We start from the raw sequence: 16,232 nt of genomic DNA, 5'->3' as shown, positions 1-16,232 counted from the left end.
AAGTCTTTTGGGAAGTTTGTGGCCACTGCTTTAGAACATTTATGATGAACGAAAGTAAAGAATAATGGTTTATTACATTTTATGTTCTTAAGTAAACTGCAGAAGGAAAAGGGCAGTCTCTATTTCCAGATTGCCCTGCTAGTGGTGGATAAGAAACATAGGGCAATTGTATCAACTTGTAGGAAATTTTTTTGCCTCTGTAATGTGTCTGACACATCAACCAGCAGGGAACTCCCACAAGGAGTACAAAGAAGGAAAAGATAAATTATGCTGCCCAGTGTTGGAGTAACAGTCAGAAGTGGGTTGCTCTGCAGGGCCTCTCCCCCTAGGGAAGTCCTACAGCAGTGTGAGAACTCAGGCAGTGTGCCTGGCAGAGGACAAGCTCCTCTCTAAAGAACTGAGAATGTAAACAGATGCCTATGGGATTCTCTAGTTCTATCATATATCCTACCATCCACAAGAAACTGTCCCTGAAGTGCAAACTTTGGAAAGGATGGGGCATTCCCACAGGTTGCCAGTCTAGAATGTGGATCATAGATGTATTTATGTTGCTTGCCCATTCTTACCTCTTCTGAGAGATGTGCTCTGTTTAGCATCTGGTAGTGTCAATTTAACCTCATTATATAACATAAACTTTGCTCAACAATTACTGCTGAGAGAATCAGGCAGTCTCCAGATCCTAGCATTATTATGATACTACTAAATATTTCTCAGTTACCCCTATTTATTATTTGAATTCATAAGAAGTAATGAAAGTTCAGAAGCTATAAACCTCCAATAAATTCAAAGACAAGACCTATGCTTTTTTCTGCCACATTGAACAAACTTAATTATTCTATGATTTAAGATTTTAACTGACTATTGTTTTAAAAACAGCCATTGTTTTAAGAATTATAATTACATTCATCTCAGTCTTTGTTCCCCTCCCCAAAAAAATTTCCTTATTTAAATTTTTAAAGCATTCTGAAGGTATTCATTCATCCTCATGGCCCAAGATGGTAGCTAGAGTTTAATCATTCACATCAATTTTCCAGGTGGCATAATGGAGAAAGGGATGAAAAAGAAGGGGAGAAGGCACCCACTAATTGCCTTTTAAGACAGTTTCCTGGAAGGTGCTACACAATATTTCTGCTTCTATCACATTGGCTAGAACTTAACTACCTGGTTATATTAGTTGCAAGGAGACTGGGAAATGTCTCTATTATGGGTGGCTATGGGATTAGCCAAATATTTAGGGCTAACTACAAAGCAAAGAAAAGAATAGATAATGAGGGAAACAACTAGCAATCTTAGGCCACATCTTGGGAGAGAGCTCTGGAAATTCTCTTTCCAGAGCCACTTAGCCACAGGTGTTGCCAAGGTTAAGAGAAGATTAATCCATGCAAGTATTAAGATATGCCTGGCTACAGGCAGAAAAAAATGAAGGTGGAAACTTAGGTTGGAAGGTAGAGATGTTTTCATTTTTAAATATAAAAAGGAAATTATTGACTGGAAAAAAATAATGGAGATCTGTAATGGAGGGCTAGGTTCTCAATGGATACTTCCACTACCCTTCATGTTGCAATTGTGAGAAGGTGGGAAGGACAGGGAAAGTCATGTTAAAATGATGGTAAAAAGCAGGGATTGACAAACTATGGCCCTACAGCCAAATCCAGGCCACCATTTTTGTAAATAAAGTTTTATAAGAACATGGCCACACTCATGCATTTGGGTATTGTCTATGACTGCTTTCACAATACAGTGGCAGGGTCAAGTGGTTGCAACAGAGACTGTATGGCCTGCAAAGCCAAAAATATTTACTATTGGGGCTTTTGTAGGAAGAATTTGCTGACTCCTGGTTAAAAGAGCTGAGTACAGGGTCCAACCTCTGGCTTTAATACTTGCCATGTTCTTTAGCCATTTCATATGGAAAAGTAACAGAGGATTACAAATGTGATCTGAACTGTAATCACAAAGATGTATTAGCTGGGTACTATTGGGGAGGGGATGATATTGCTTTTCCTAAATTATGAGTTGTCATCTGCCCTGGAACAGGTCCTGTTTCTTATTGTACTTATTGTTGAACTATTGTTAGGTTCTCTCTGGACTCTACATTCCCTTGTTGCCTTAAGAATCTTTGCATGGCTATTGAAGAAATTAAATGTAGACCTTAGCTCTGAAAGAAAATGATAATATCCCAGGAAGTCATCACACGTGTTATTTTGAAGCAAAATGGTAAGATTTGACTTTCTTAAGCTAATGAACTTACCTATTCAAACTAATGAAACGTCAGTGTACAGAAAAAAGGAAAATAAAAATAAATCATCTTTCAAATTCCAGGTCAATTGCTGCCTCTTCCATGAGGGCTTCCTGGATCTGCCAGATGGAATTCATCTCAGCCTCCTCTGTTTCCTATCACATGCAGTTTATACCTCTGTTGAATCTGACACATTATGCCTTGTTTTGAGGTTGTCTGTTAAATGAGCCATCTCTTCTAAACTGTGAGCTTCTTCACAGTATAAATTTTACTTTGTTAGTTCTGAATTCCCTGTGCCCAGCACAATGTCTGGCACCAATAGGTGCTCAATAAATGTTGGTGAACTGAAATGTGAAGAGGGCAGACAGCCTCCTCAAATTTATTCTCCTTCTTTTCTATCATAAAAGCTGTCAGTGAACTGCCTCTAGCCCATTCTTGCCCTTCTGAGTTTATGTGTTCATTTACAGGTCTACATAAACTGAACACTGTTTTCCCCTCACTCTGTTCTCCATCCCCAAATTCGATCCACCTTTATGCACTCTGCCAAGCAGTGAAGCAGAAGAGAGAGAAAAACAGCTTTATTTCCCCACATTCCCTGTCTCCCTTCCTGTGTGCTCCACCAATCCAAAATGCCTGAACCTGTCTTGGCAAGAACCAATTCCGGTAAGAAGTACAGTAGCTTGCCTGCCCTGAATTTTAAGCCTCATAATGGAAGAAGAGTCTCTTCTTATCCCTACCCTCATCAAAACAAGGTCTTAGCTACAAGGACATATGACTCATATTTTAAAAAGAAGTACATGAAAAACTAATCATGATGAAAATGAGAACCCATAAGAATAGATACTCCTGTGATGCCCTTTTTACACCATGAAGCAGCTCTGCTTTTTTGTTTGCAAGGGGCCCAGGACAAGGGCCAAAAAATGTGATCCTTTCTGGCCTCAAGCCTGTGTCTGAGGACCCTTCTGCTTTTCAGTGGTGGTGCTGCCAGGGCTGTCACTTAGTATTCCAGCTTCCTAGTCACCCACCAGATGTAGCTGCCAGGCTGAAAAGAAAGAATAATTGATTTCAGTTTCCAACTTGAGAATATCTGCACTGCTCTGACCTTGAACAGGGCTATTTCCCTTTCCTGCCAACCCTCAGTCTATAGCCAGATTTTTGCTCTCAGCATTGTTTTGATGCATTTCCCCAGGATTTGTTTTTCTTTAATTCTTCTCTGTGGCCTCTCTTCTGGGCTGGCCCTGTGCCCTGACCCTCTCCAAACTCAGCAGGGCCTCCTAGCCAACCGGGATAATGATGGGCAATAAGAGAGAGTTGCGGCACTGGCTCTTGGCAGGCTGACAGGCACTAGGAAAGACCAGGGGCCTGGAGAGAACCTGCGGCCTGGTCCATCTCTCCTAGTCTGAGAATCTCTTTGACCTTTTGTAGATGAAGAGGGACTGGTCCTTGTGTTGAGTGAGTGTGACCTTTGGCAGGACACACGCCTTTTTTGTCTCCTTTTTAAATTATTAGACGAAAATAACACCAGAAAGATACAAATATTCACACAGATATTCAATGTCAGAGCAGAGGTAAGATCTCCTTGGGAGAAAGCAGTGATTGCTTTAGGCGAGTACCATTAATGATTTGAGAAAGGAGTGCAGGAAGAGAACTCAAATTTGATCAGACTTTCCAACAATAAGATCCAAACTAGATTAAGCAACTCTGTAGTCAAGCAATTATTCTTCTGTTTGCAGTGAGTATATGTTATTGTCAGAAGTTGGGTTTGTCTAGGAAATACTGATTCTTGCACAGTGCTGCTATTCTAGAACCTCCTATTCATCCCTAAACCCATTCCTGTCCCCCTGGGCCACATCCCAGCAAAAGATGGTTGAGTGACATGAACCTAACCATCACAGTGACTCTCTCTGAGTTAATGTTTAGCTTTACTGCCAGGAAATAAAATGAAGATCCTTAATTTCTTCTGCAGGCTGAGAGTTTGGAGTGGGAGAGATGGGATAGCTGGTTCCATTTTTACCTGGGCTACTTGGGGAAGTTGCTTTACCTCCCTGGGTCTGAATTTGTTCCTCCTACAAAATAAATAGGCTAGATCTTTATCTCTAAAGTTCCTTTCAAACCCTGCTGCAATAATTCATTCCTAGCTGCATCAAGCACATCACAACCCCAAAGGCAAGAGGAAAATGATTGGCTCTCAGGTCCACTGATTTCTCTTTGCAGCAAGAATGGAAGCTCTGTATAGAGGACACTGTCTTATAGCCTTAGAGATGGGGCAAGGGAAATAATCATGATCAGAGGAAGCTGTGCTCCAGAATCTTGAGCATTGATTCCTTTCGGAAACAGTAGAGTTCATTCACACTCTTACACTGGCTTCCATAGAAGGTAGCAAGAATCACCCACTTTAAGCATCATCCCTGTCCTCCGCTGCCCATCCAGTTCACTACACTATTAGGAATACACCAAAAATGAATTAGGTAGGATCCCTTTTCAAATCAAGCTCACAATATTTGGTAGGAGCAAGGATCCAACAAGGTAAAAACTGAGTGGTCCTAGCTGAAGGGTCAGACAATTCTTGCTCAAATTAAAAAAAAAAAAAAATTCCTACTTAAAAAGAAATTAAGAAAAGGTTCAGAAAAATACCTTTGAAGTTAGATACACTTGGGTTCAAATTTGGGCAAGTTAATCTCTCATTCCGTTTCCCCATCTTTAAAATGGCACAATAATAGTAGCTCTCTCAAAGGATTAAGTGGGATAATGCTTGTAGAAATTCTTTACTTTCCACAAATATTTTTTGAGGACTTCCAAATGCCAAGCAGTCTGGAAGATAACTAGGGATACAATTTTGATTGCAGATGTGGCCCTTGCCCTTCTGCATTTTCGAGTGTGACATGAACATCAATTAGATATTGCACAAACAATTGTATAAGTTTAAATAGTGATTATTGCTATATGTCTAATGGGTGTCCCAGAAAACAGATGCTGAGACAGAGTTAAAGATGTAAGAGATGTATTGGGAGTTAAGGCCTGAGAAAACTGAAGGGTGGAGGAAGCAGGATTGGGCAGGGAAAAGTCTCAGATTACAATATAGATCTGTCGAAGGATCAGACAATTCAGTAGAGACTTGGAAACAAAGATAGCCCACTACAGGAGTCCCCACACTGGACAGAAATGATCAGGTCCTAATAATCCCACTATGCCCAGTCATAATATTGGGGCTGCCCTGGAAGAGTATGGTCATAGCTAGAAAGCTGAGATAGCTGACAGCACTCCTTAAAGCTGAACGTCAAGTTCTTCTTGAAGGGAGAGCCACTCAGTGTACAGGCTATGAAGGAAATTGCTGAGCTGTAAGAGAAGGTAGTGCAGTATCTGACCTAGGCTTTCCTGAGAAAGTGTCATTTGAGCTGAGATGTGGAACACAAGGCAGTGTTAACAGATCAAGGGTTGCAGGCGGGAGCTGTCCAGGATAAGAAAGAGCATGCATGAAGCACTGAGCCAGGAGAGGGTAGGGTTTATGTTAACGGACCAAAAGAAAACAAGTCTTGAAGCTAAAAAGGCTGAAGCTGATGAAAGATTTTAAGGGGGTTGGGGAAGTAGTCAGTAACATGATCAGATTTGCATCTTAAAAAAATTACCATGGCTGCTATTTTGAGTTAAGATTAGTGGAACAGGAGGAAATACAGGGAGGGAGGCCATTTGGGAGGTCCTTGCACAATACCTGGCACATAGGAAGCCCTCCAGAAATGAGACTGATCACCACTGTTGTTAATAATTATAAGCCTGGATTACATAATCTTATTCTTGCTCCCTGCATTAAATCTAGAGTCTTTTGCATTTGCTTTAAACTTTCTATCAGTTACCTCCCCCATAGTCTTGATTCATCATAAACTATACTGTCAGTAACCTCACATTTCATTGCTCTGTTTCAGATCCTCTGCTTCAGTACAGAAAAATTTACTATCTCCTGAACACAGCCTATGTATTTCTGCTACAAACCACAGTTCACGTCCATCTGAATGCCCTCCTTCCTTCTCTCCCCCAAATTATCTTTCTCTCTTCTCACACTCCACCAGCCCAATATAATCTTATTCTAGCATCCTCCAGCCACTAACAGAACTCTGTAAAGCTATGGTTTGTATTGGAATGTGCCTTTATGTTATTTTCATGCTACTGTCACCTCTTTTGAACTCCTAGAAATCAAGGAGTTCAGGAGTTAATAGGCACTTAGAAAGTGGAAATGTAATAGATAGCTTATGTTTTTGAGAAATTTATCATTTAATTGTTGGAAATGGTCAAACAATGTAGATTGTTCAGATGGAGAGCAAGAGCAAATAGGAAATAAAAACTGCTTAGAAAAGTAGAAATAATTGTGATAAGCCAGGAAAAAAATAGCTAAAACTAATAGTAACAAAAATGTATTGAATACTCGCTTTGTGTCAGCCACTATTCTAAGATAATACACATATTATCTCACTTAATTCTCACAACTCTATGAAGTATGATTCTTACCCACATTTTATAATGGTGAATAGTGAGTATCATCCACTCCCCTGAGCTCTAAAGAGAAAGAAAATCTTCCACAACTAATCACTGGGCTTTAGTTGTGCCATGTGTTGAGGAGAGTAGAGGTTCATTAGAAAAGCTGATGAAAGCCAAATGGCTTCAGAAGATGAAGTTGACTTTCAGAGGAAAAGATGGAGCAGTGGATGTAGTGGGAAGAGTTACAGGTAAGGAGGAAGCGGGATTTGGAAGGGAGTGGAGTTTACAAGATATTTTAAGGAAGTTCTGCATATATCCCTTCTCTATCTCCCTAAGAAACTTTCAGTAAAGATCCACATTGCTCTTTAGAATTTTGACTTGGGTTTTCTTTAGTCTCCAGTTATGTACTTCACCAGGCCTTGAAGTGCGAGTTAGACAGCCTGATTCATTCAGGTTTACAGAGACAAGGTCTTAGAGGACTTTGGAGGGATGTGAAGTACAGGAATTAACTTTAGACAAGAGAGGCCCTCTTTCTTTGGCTCTGGATGGTAAGATGAGGGAACAAGGATGGGAAGGGTTTTCTGTGTGTCACAGTGAAGGGAGATTTTGAAAGAGCAGACATATGTGGAATGATTCCAGTGCCATTTGCTGAAAATGAAAGCAGAGACTTGGACCAGAAGCTTTAGAATCTAAAGTTTATGAAAGCAAAATGGAAGGCACAGGCTTCGGGAGACCGAGGAGTAGAGGCTGCATTAAGGCCACACTGAAGACAAGGAGCCTGAATTTGCACTGAAGTTGAGTTAAATCTGTCCTGTTCTGCTTTCTCTTCCTTAACATTCTGTTTGTTGACTTCCTTACTGTTCTTGTTTGCTAATGCTACCTTTTCACAAAACACCAGGAATGAACCGGCTTTTATAAAGGGAGTTTATTTGGTTCCAAAGTTACAGTCTTAAGGCCATAAAATGTCCAAGGTAATGCATCAACAATCAGGTACCTTCACTGGAGGATGGCCAATGGCGTCTGGAAAACCTCTTGTTAGCTGGGAATGCACGTGGCTGGCGTCTGCTCCAGAGTTCTGATTTCAAAATGGCTTTCTCCAAAATGTCAGTGTCAGCTTCCAACAGCCGTCTCCAAAATGTTGCTCTGTAAGCTGCAGCTCCTCTCTCAGCTCCTTCTGTCTGAGCTTATATAGTGCTCTAGTAAACTAATCAAGGCCCATGCTGAATGGGTGGGGCCACACCTCCATGGAAATTATCTAATCAGAGTTATCACCTACAGTTGGGTGGGTTGCATCTCCATGGAAACACTCAAAGAGTTACAATCTAATCAACACTAATATGTCTGCCCACACAAGATTGCATCAAAGATAATGGCGTTTTGGGGGACATAATACATCCAAACCACCACACTTATCAATCAAGGAAACAGACTTTATCTTCTTATCCTCAAGTTTCTTGTGGCAGGAAACATGAGCATAGCATTTCTCAAGGAAGAGCCAGTATAACAAAATAATTGTAATCAGTGTACTAGTGCAGGGAGAGAAGCTTCACTTCTTCTAAAGAATACAGGACTTATTTGCACTTGAAAAAAATCTCATTAGAGAAGTATATTAGATTATATTTTCCAGGAAAATATTTCAGAAAAACCACAGTAATCTCTTGCATGTACATGTGTATTCACACACAAAACACATACACACACCCTTCTTCAATTAAACAGAATTCAGAAAGTAAGATTAAACAATCACTGGAGGCTTCAAAATTTAAAGAGGAAAAGACTTGTGGAGGTTTAAAGAGAAAAGGAATGGGGGTTTTGGAGGAATAGACATTAGGGAAAGCTATGGTGCAAGATTGAGAGAAATGTGGAATTACTGCTATTTAAAAATAACTGTTAAAAATCTTTCTAATGGGAATTGTACATTTCATTGACTTAAGTGATTGTAAAAATAATTCCTTTTGGGGGGAATTTTAATTGGGTGCCTGTAAACAGAAACATGTGGGAATCCCTTCTTGGTGCTAGAATTTGATCAGCATATTCTATTCATTAATATGGTGTGGTCAATCCCCCAGTCTAAGGGGATTTCCTGTACTACCTGCACCTAAAATCACCCCAAATGGTTTCTGTGCTTTCATATTCCTCTTCCAAGTCTTTTTACTCTTGACTAAACCTCTTCACATCTTAGGCTACTTGCCTGATTTCATTTCTCCTTGCTCTCACTTACCAAAATATTTCATAGTTGTCTCTCTTGTTTCAACCAGTTATAGAAAATAAAACTATTTAAGATTGCAAAGGATTTTCAAGGCATTCTTGACCTATTCCCTCATTTTATTGATAAGAAAACCAAGACAAAATATAATAATTTTTTCAGGACCATGCTGCTGGTTAAGGCAGGACTGGTTAAAGGCCCAGAACGCAGGTCCCTCTACCACAAGCCATGATGTGCAATTTCCACTCTGCCACGTGCTCTTCAATAACTTTCATAGAGCAGCTCCTTCATCCTCTAATTTGCCCTCATAGGACCTTCACCAGCTCATTATGGCTTCCCTTTGATAGAGAAATCAGTATTACCTACACGCAATATGATTATACAAGAGCAATTCACATGCTCTCGTTTCTTTCCTAGAAAACAGCCTTTTGTGACTTTTTGGCCTGTTATACATATATCTCATTTTAAGTAGGCTGGCCCCAATGCCTTCCCTCTAGAAGTGGTCTGGAAACAGGAAAAAGGAACTCAAGAGGGCGTCATCTATTTTTTTTAAAGAAAACTTTTGATAATGCAAACACATAACAGAAAACTGGAAAAGTAAAAAGTCATGATCACATAGGACATGACTCGTGGGGATGAGCTTGGCCCTGGCATCAAGAAAGCCTTCTTAGACCAATATGGAGAAAAGAAATGAAACAAAATAAAGTTTCAGTGTCTGAGAGATTTCAGATGGAGTCAAGAGGTCATTCTGGAGGTTATCCTTATGCGTTATATAGATATCCATTTTTAGATTTTAGTGTATTGGTATAGCCAGAAGGAAATACCTGAAACTGATGAACTGCAACCCAGTAGCCTTGATTCTTGAAGAAGACTGTATAACCATATAGCTTATACAGTGTGACCGTGTGATTGTGGAAACCCTGTGGTCACACTCCCTTTATCCAGTGCATGGACAGAGGAGTAGAAAAATGGGGACAAAAAGTAAATGAAGTATAAGGAGGGTTGGGAGTGTGTGGGATATTTTGTGTGCTCTTTTTTACTTTAATTTTTATTGTTTTTTGTGGTAATGAAAATGTTTAAAAATTGATTGTGATGATGAATGCACATCTATATAATGGCACTGTGAACAACTGATTGTACACCATGGATGCTTGTATGGCTTGTGAAGATATCTCAATAAAATTGAATTTAAAAAAAGGCATGATCCCACCACCCTACCCATCACTGTAATCATTATGGTGTACTTCCTCCAGGCTTTTTTCATTATATCATTTTCATATTATCATTATTATCTATCCTTATCCTTGCTTAGCTCAATCCCAGTGTTGGCATAAGATGCAGATAAGCTGTCCTGCTCTTCCTTGGAATCAATGAAAAGAGATCCAGAGAATATCAACATATCCAAAGCCTCATTCAACACATAACTGGCATAACTGGGAGGTGGAAAGAGTTTTTCTGCTCTTCTATGTTTGGAGGATTGCAGCAAAGACTGCTAATTGCTTATTTAATATCCACAATTCCCTTTTCCCTTACTAAATATTGTAGATTGAATTGCATCCCCAAAAAAGCTATGTTGACGTTTTAATCCCTAGTACCTCAGAATGTGAACTTATTTAAGAATGGGGTCATTACTGATGGAATTAGGCAAGTTAGACTTAGGTCATATTGGAGTAGGGTGAGCCCTTAATCAAATATGACTGGTATTCTTATAAGAAGAAATCTGGACACAGATGATGGTGAGGTTGAGGTGGAGGAATGACATGTGACAACCAAGGCAGAGAATGCTACGAATTCCTGGCAAGCTACTACCAGAAGCCAAGCAAGAAGCATGGAACAGATTCTTCCCTAAAGACTTTGAAGGAGGCATGGTTTTACTGACAACTTAATTTCATACATCTAAGCCTCCAGAACTGGGAGACAAAACATTTCTGTTATTTTACACCACTCAGTCTGTGGTATTTTGTTATGGTAGCCCTAGCAAATGAAGATACTAAGAGAACCCCAATTTTATTTAAGGCAAGTAAGTGCCAAGCTTAAAAACTCTATTTCCCTAGCCTCCCTTGCAGTTAGGATTGGTTATATGAAATAGATTTCATTAAAAGGTGTTGGTAGAAATCACAGTGTGGGAATGCCTTTTAAAGGGGACTGGCTGACTCAGTAGATACATATATGTTGGCTTTCCTCTTTCCTCCTTCCTTCTACCTACCCATGTGGTGGATCCAATGGCTGGAGCTGCAACAAGCAACTGTGACCATGAGGCAATGTTGAAGATGGAAACTACATGCTAAGGATATTGGGATCAGAAAGAATAAGTCTGGGATATCAATGACATTGTGGACTCTCTGGTCTACCAACTTTCTGACTTTGTTAGTTGAGAGAAAAGTCTGTGTCCATCTTGTTTAAGCTACATTTTTATCAGTTTTTATTTTTTTACTAATTGATACAGAAGCCAAATAATCCTGAAAAGCTTTCAAGGAGAGCATCTCCTTGAATGACCTCTTTTGATGTCCTAATGGTTTCTGTGTTTCTGGGTCTCTCTTAGTTATTTGTGTTTTCTCAGTCTTCTCCAGGTTCTTCAGCCTCCCTTGATCCCAGATATTGGTTCCTCGGCAAAACCAGAACCTTGGCCCTTGGCACTCTTTGGGATTGACTCTCTGGACTCCCAGAACTGGGCCCTCTTCCTCTCACCCTTGCCCTGTTTCCAGTTGCATTCTCCAGAAGGGCCTGGCTTTGCCTGGGAAGCTGCTGCTTCTAATCCAATCCCCTTCACATCCATCCTCACCTGAACTCACTAGGTAGACTTGCTAGGGGTCATCCTGGCCAACTTTCTATCAAATGCTTACTAGAAGATTTACATTTAATACTCCTTTGTAGTAGATACTCCAAAATCTACTCAAGATGATTTTTACCTAAATTTTCCAGATTTGTTTCTCCTTCCTAACAATCTATATCAAACTGAATATATAGTTCTCCCATAGTTCCAACAAGGGATAATCATGACTGATTAGACCCAGCCTAAACTCTATCCATAGGAAGCTAATGAAGAAGTTTCTTGTGCTATCAACTTTTTCCCCAAAGGTTAGCTATAGAAATAGAGAGGACCTTATTCAATTTTATTCTTTTTACCTCCTAGCATTTCTCATCAAGTTATGATTCTAGCAATGCAAATGATTTGCAACCTCAAAGGTCCAGATTTACTTAATAGATAAGTAATAATTTCAAACCAATCTAAATATTCAACCTGTGGATAAAAATAAGCAAAGAAAAATAAACTACTAAATAATAACATTGGTGCCTTGATTTCAGTGGTAAATAAAATTCTTCCCTAGGCTATCACTCAGCAACATTAGCTTGTAATGATAAATTAGTTTAGTCAAGTATTTTCTCCTTGGATTCTGGTGGCCATCCCTTAGCCCAAGCTCATAGGAAAGCAACATTCCTGGTCCAGATTCCCTACTAAGGCATTCCCAAGTCTGTTTTTTTAATGTGATTTAAGTTGGCTCATGTATGCTTCTCCCACTTTCATGAGAGCCTGACTTGAGATGGGGAACCACAGAAGAGACCATCACGGCTGCCTCTGGGAGGGATGGGTTGGAAAAGAATGACTTGGAGGAATGGAGGGCTAGATAAACAGCACTTTGTCTTAGCATGAGAGTCTCAGGTGCAGCATTCAGACTCATCTTCACTCTCAACAAATTGGGAACTGGCATAAAAGTTATCACAAAGCTAGTACATCCTAACAGAAACAGTTCTAAGACTTGGAGCCCTCAAAGGCTTCCTTCTCTGTCTTTAATAGGGATTGTTCAAATTAGCTAATCCAGAGATTATATAATTTCTCCCCTAGAGAATATCATCCACCTTCTCCCGTATTATGCAGAGCAATTCAGCATGCACAGCCCAGATCTACCACCAAATTTTATTCCCACCACTCATTATGACTCGGCTAACAAAGGACATTTCAGCTACCGGGACTCCTCTCAGAATTATAAATAATAATAAAACTTACACATTAAAGAAAGAGACAAAATGGAAATAACCCAATCTTGGTTCAGATGGTGGAATCATGGGTGATGTTTTCTCTCCTTTCAACTTTGAGTAATTCCATATTTTCTCTAGTTATAATAAATATTAATGAGTGTTAACATTTCCTGAGCGCTGGCTCCGGGCCATGAACTCTGTGAAGCACATTAAGTACCTCAGCTCACTTAATTCTCTTTATAAATCTACCAATTTACATTTGATGAAGCTAAAGGAACTAAAGGAATAAGTGATTTATCAGTGGTTAGCCTCGGTAGAACTCTTAACCACTGTATTATTTTTATAATGGAAACAATACATTTTTTTAAAGGTCATAAGATGTTGAAACTAGAACTTTAGTAATGGATTTATCTTAAGGAATTGCACTGTTCTAAAAATAAAGATGGAACATGGTATGGTAGCATATTTAGTATGTGATTAAAAGCCTGAATTTTAGAGCCAGAACTCATGGGCTCAACTCGTGAACTTCTGTCTTACTAGTTCTGTGATCATGAGCAAATTACATAACTTCTGCATGCCATATTTTCTGCTTCTTTAAAATGTAAATTGATAATAGCATCTACTATAAGGTGATTGTGACAATTAAATGAGTTATAGTATGTAAAATATAAATGTGTTATAATATGTAAAATACCTTCATAGTGCCTGGCACATAGGAAGTGCTATGATAGTATTTTTATTATTATATTATTATTAGTTTACTCTAAGAAATCATGAAGCCAAGCTTGTGTCTCATCAGAGGATATTTGGGATTCAATTCTGTTAAGTTCCTATATCAAGGATTTTGAGAATGAGATGACCAGCCTTTCCTAGTGGGATAGGTGAACAGTAAGGGATGATCAGAGGGTGATAGTTAATCTCTTTTGGGGCTGAATGAATGTGTCTTTCAGGGAGTCTCCTGGTATCATTGTTAACTGCACAGCCAAGCCTCAGAACTCATACTTAGAAAATTCCTGTTTAGCATTTTTCAAATGTAATAATTATAATTATTATTAAAATGATCATATTATCCAATGTTCATCATTTTTTAAAGTGGAGGAAAAAAGTATCTAGGAATGATCAAATGAAACTGAAAGAAATAAAAGTGCAATAGATGGAACAATAAAGATATTTCTGCAATGGAAGCAATAGTTGGCTAATATATGCTCAAAAAGCAAAGTGAGTCCTTCTGTTATCAGACAAATGGACGAGTACAGGAGCCTGAATTTCACTGTGAGAACTCCTAAGGGGCTGAGTTACAGACCCAGGTTTTCCCAAGTGGTGGTCCTTTCTCTGAAAGTCATGGGCCTTGAATCCTCAGACTAAGACCTCCGGTTGATGTTGGCAACTCCCAGCTCAGGGTCCAAGGATATATATATGAAATTTCAGGTGATATCAGAGCAATGGATTCAATGGGGGAAAACAGAGACATTGTTAGCTCCTTTGGTTCAGAGAATATAAATCAAACAAATAATGCTGCCTCAGTTCTCACACTCCCCTCCGTCCAGTGGAAAGATTTCCTCCTTGGTAGCCTTAAGGTAATAATACTTCTACCTACGAGGAACTCCCAGTCTAGGACAATGGTTCAGCTGTTGGATAGCTCTTACTTATGCTGAATTGAAATCTGTCTTCTTTTAACTGTTACTCCTTGGTCTAGCCCTATATCTTGACAGGGCAGAACAAAATTATTCTCCCAATCATACAGGAGCCTTATAAATATTTACAGACAATGATCTGGTGTTCCTTTTGTTGATATGTGTTTTTTTTTGTTTTCCTTCTCCAGGCTAAATGTGACTATTTATAGCAACATTCCTGATTTCCTGACCCTTACCACCCTATTAGCCTTCCTCTACTTGGTCAATATCCCCCAAGAATTGTGGTAACTGCCTCGGAACCCAGTGTTGCAGTGTGGTCTGACCACAGCCCACTGCCGTAGGACCAGGGCTGCCTGTGATCTCCACCTCACATCCTTTCATGCAATCAAAGATTGAGTTGGTTTACAGCAGACACATAATAGTGTTGGCAAATAATCAAGTTGTGGTTGATTAAAGCCCCCAGTTCTTTCATGTGAACAAACACTGTCCAGGCAATCTCCTCCATCCTGGACTTTAATAGTTGGTTTTCTTTTTAGCCTAAATATAGGGTTTTGCAATTACTTCTGAAAAATTTCATCTTATTGAGTTAGACAAGACACTCCAGACAGTCTAGACAATTTTCAATTCTGATTTAGTTCTGTAGTTATACTTTCCAGCTTTGTGTCACCGTAGGCTTAGTAAAAATGTCATTTAACTTGTTGATGCATTGCGAAAGTAAGGCAAACTTTTTTGACATTATTGAAAGTGTAAGCTTGGGTACACAATGCAGAATGACTTCTAAATTAGCTTGAGCAATTTATAGACAACCTTTTCCAATTCTCTCCAATCTATCTGAAAGACAAGTACTACCAGGCATACAAGGAAGAAAAATGCCTATATAATGGGGGTAGTGAGCAAGGAAGAAAACAGAAAGTAGTGACCCTACCTGCACCTCCCTCCCTTTTCTCCTATCCCTGGTGCCAGGATTGGACACTTGTTATCTGGTTCAGGCATTTTCCCTTAGGGATAGTTGTGTCTGAGGATATGTTTATATAGTTCCTCCTAGACCATGGCTTAGCCTAGCTGCCAGCATTTTTGTTCCAGGAGATCAGAGGAAACAGTTTGGCATCAAGGCATGATTTGAACAGGATGGATGTCTAATGCAACAGCCCCAGTCCATACAAGACTCAGCCTTTTAATAATTCTCTCCCTACCTGCCAGTAATCATCCCTTTCTCCTTCTCCCTTCACCCCCATGGGATCAGTGCTAGCCAGAAAAGGGTTCACTCTATTGCATATTTATTTCTTCCTATTTAGACCCACTCGGAGGAACAGGAGACTAACTTTTATTAGCTCTGCATTAGGAAAACAAAGCTTACTAATAAGGAATTGAGAGTTTTATTGTTAGGCTCTGCTGACCAGTATAATGTTTGCTCTGATACAGCTGAAATGAAAACATAGTATCTGAACCTGAACATATTCTGTATGACTTTTACTTCTCACCTTCCAAAGGAATAAAATCATAATAATAGTCTCTAGGAAATTTCCTTACATGGGCTAGTATGTGCTCTCCTTTTTCCTCATGCCCCAAGGTTAGATAATCTCAAATGGAACTTGAAGATAAATGCCTTGCAGCTATCAGAATAGGAGCCATGAAGCAAGACAGTATATAGAGCACCCATACACGTGGAGCTGGAGTTGGCCTTGGAGTATGGCCAGCATTTCAGTAG

Source organism: Choloepus didactylus, chromosome 1 (genome assembly GCF_015220235.1).
Source record: "Choloepus didactylus isolate mChoDid1 chromosome 1, mChoDid1.pri, whole genome shotgun sequence".
In the NCBI taxonomy this organism is placed as follows: domain Eukaryota; kingdom Metazoa; phylum Chordata; class Mammalia; order Pilosa; family Megalonychidae; genus Choloepus; species Choloepus didactylus.
This window is presented reverse-complemented; position numbering follows the sequence as displayed.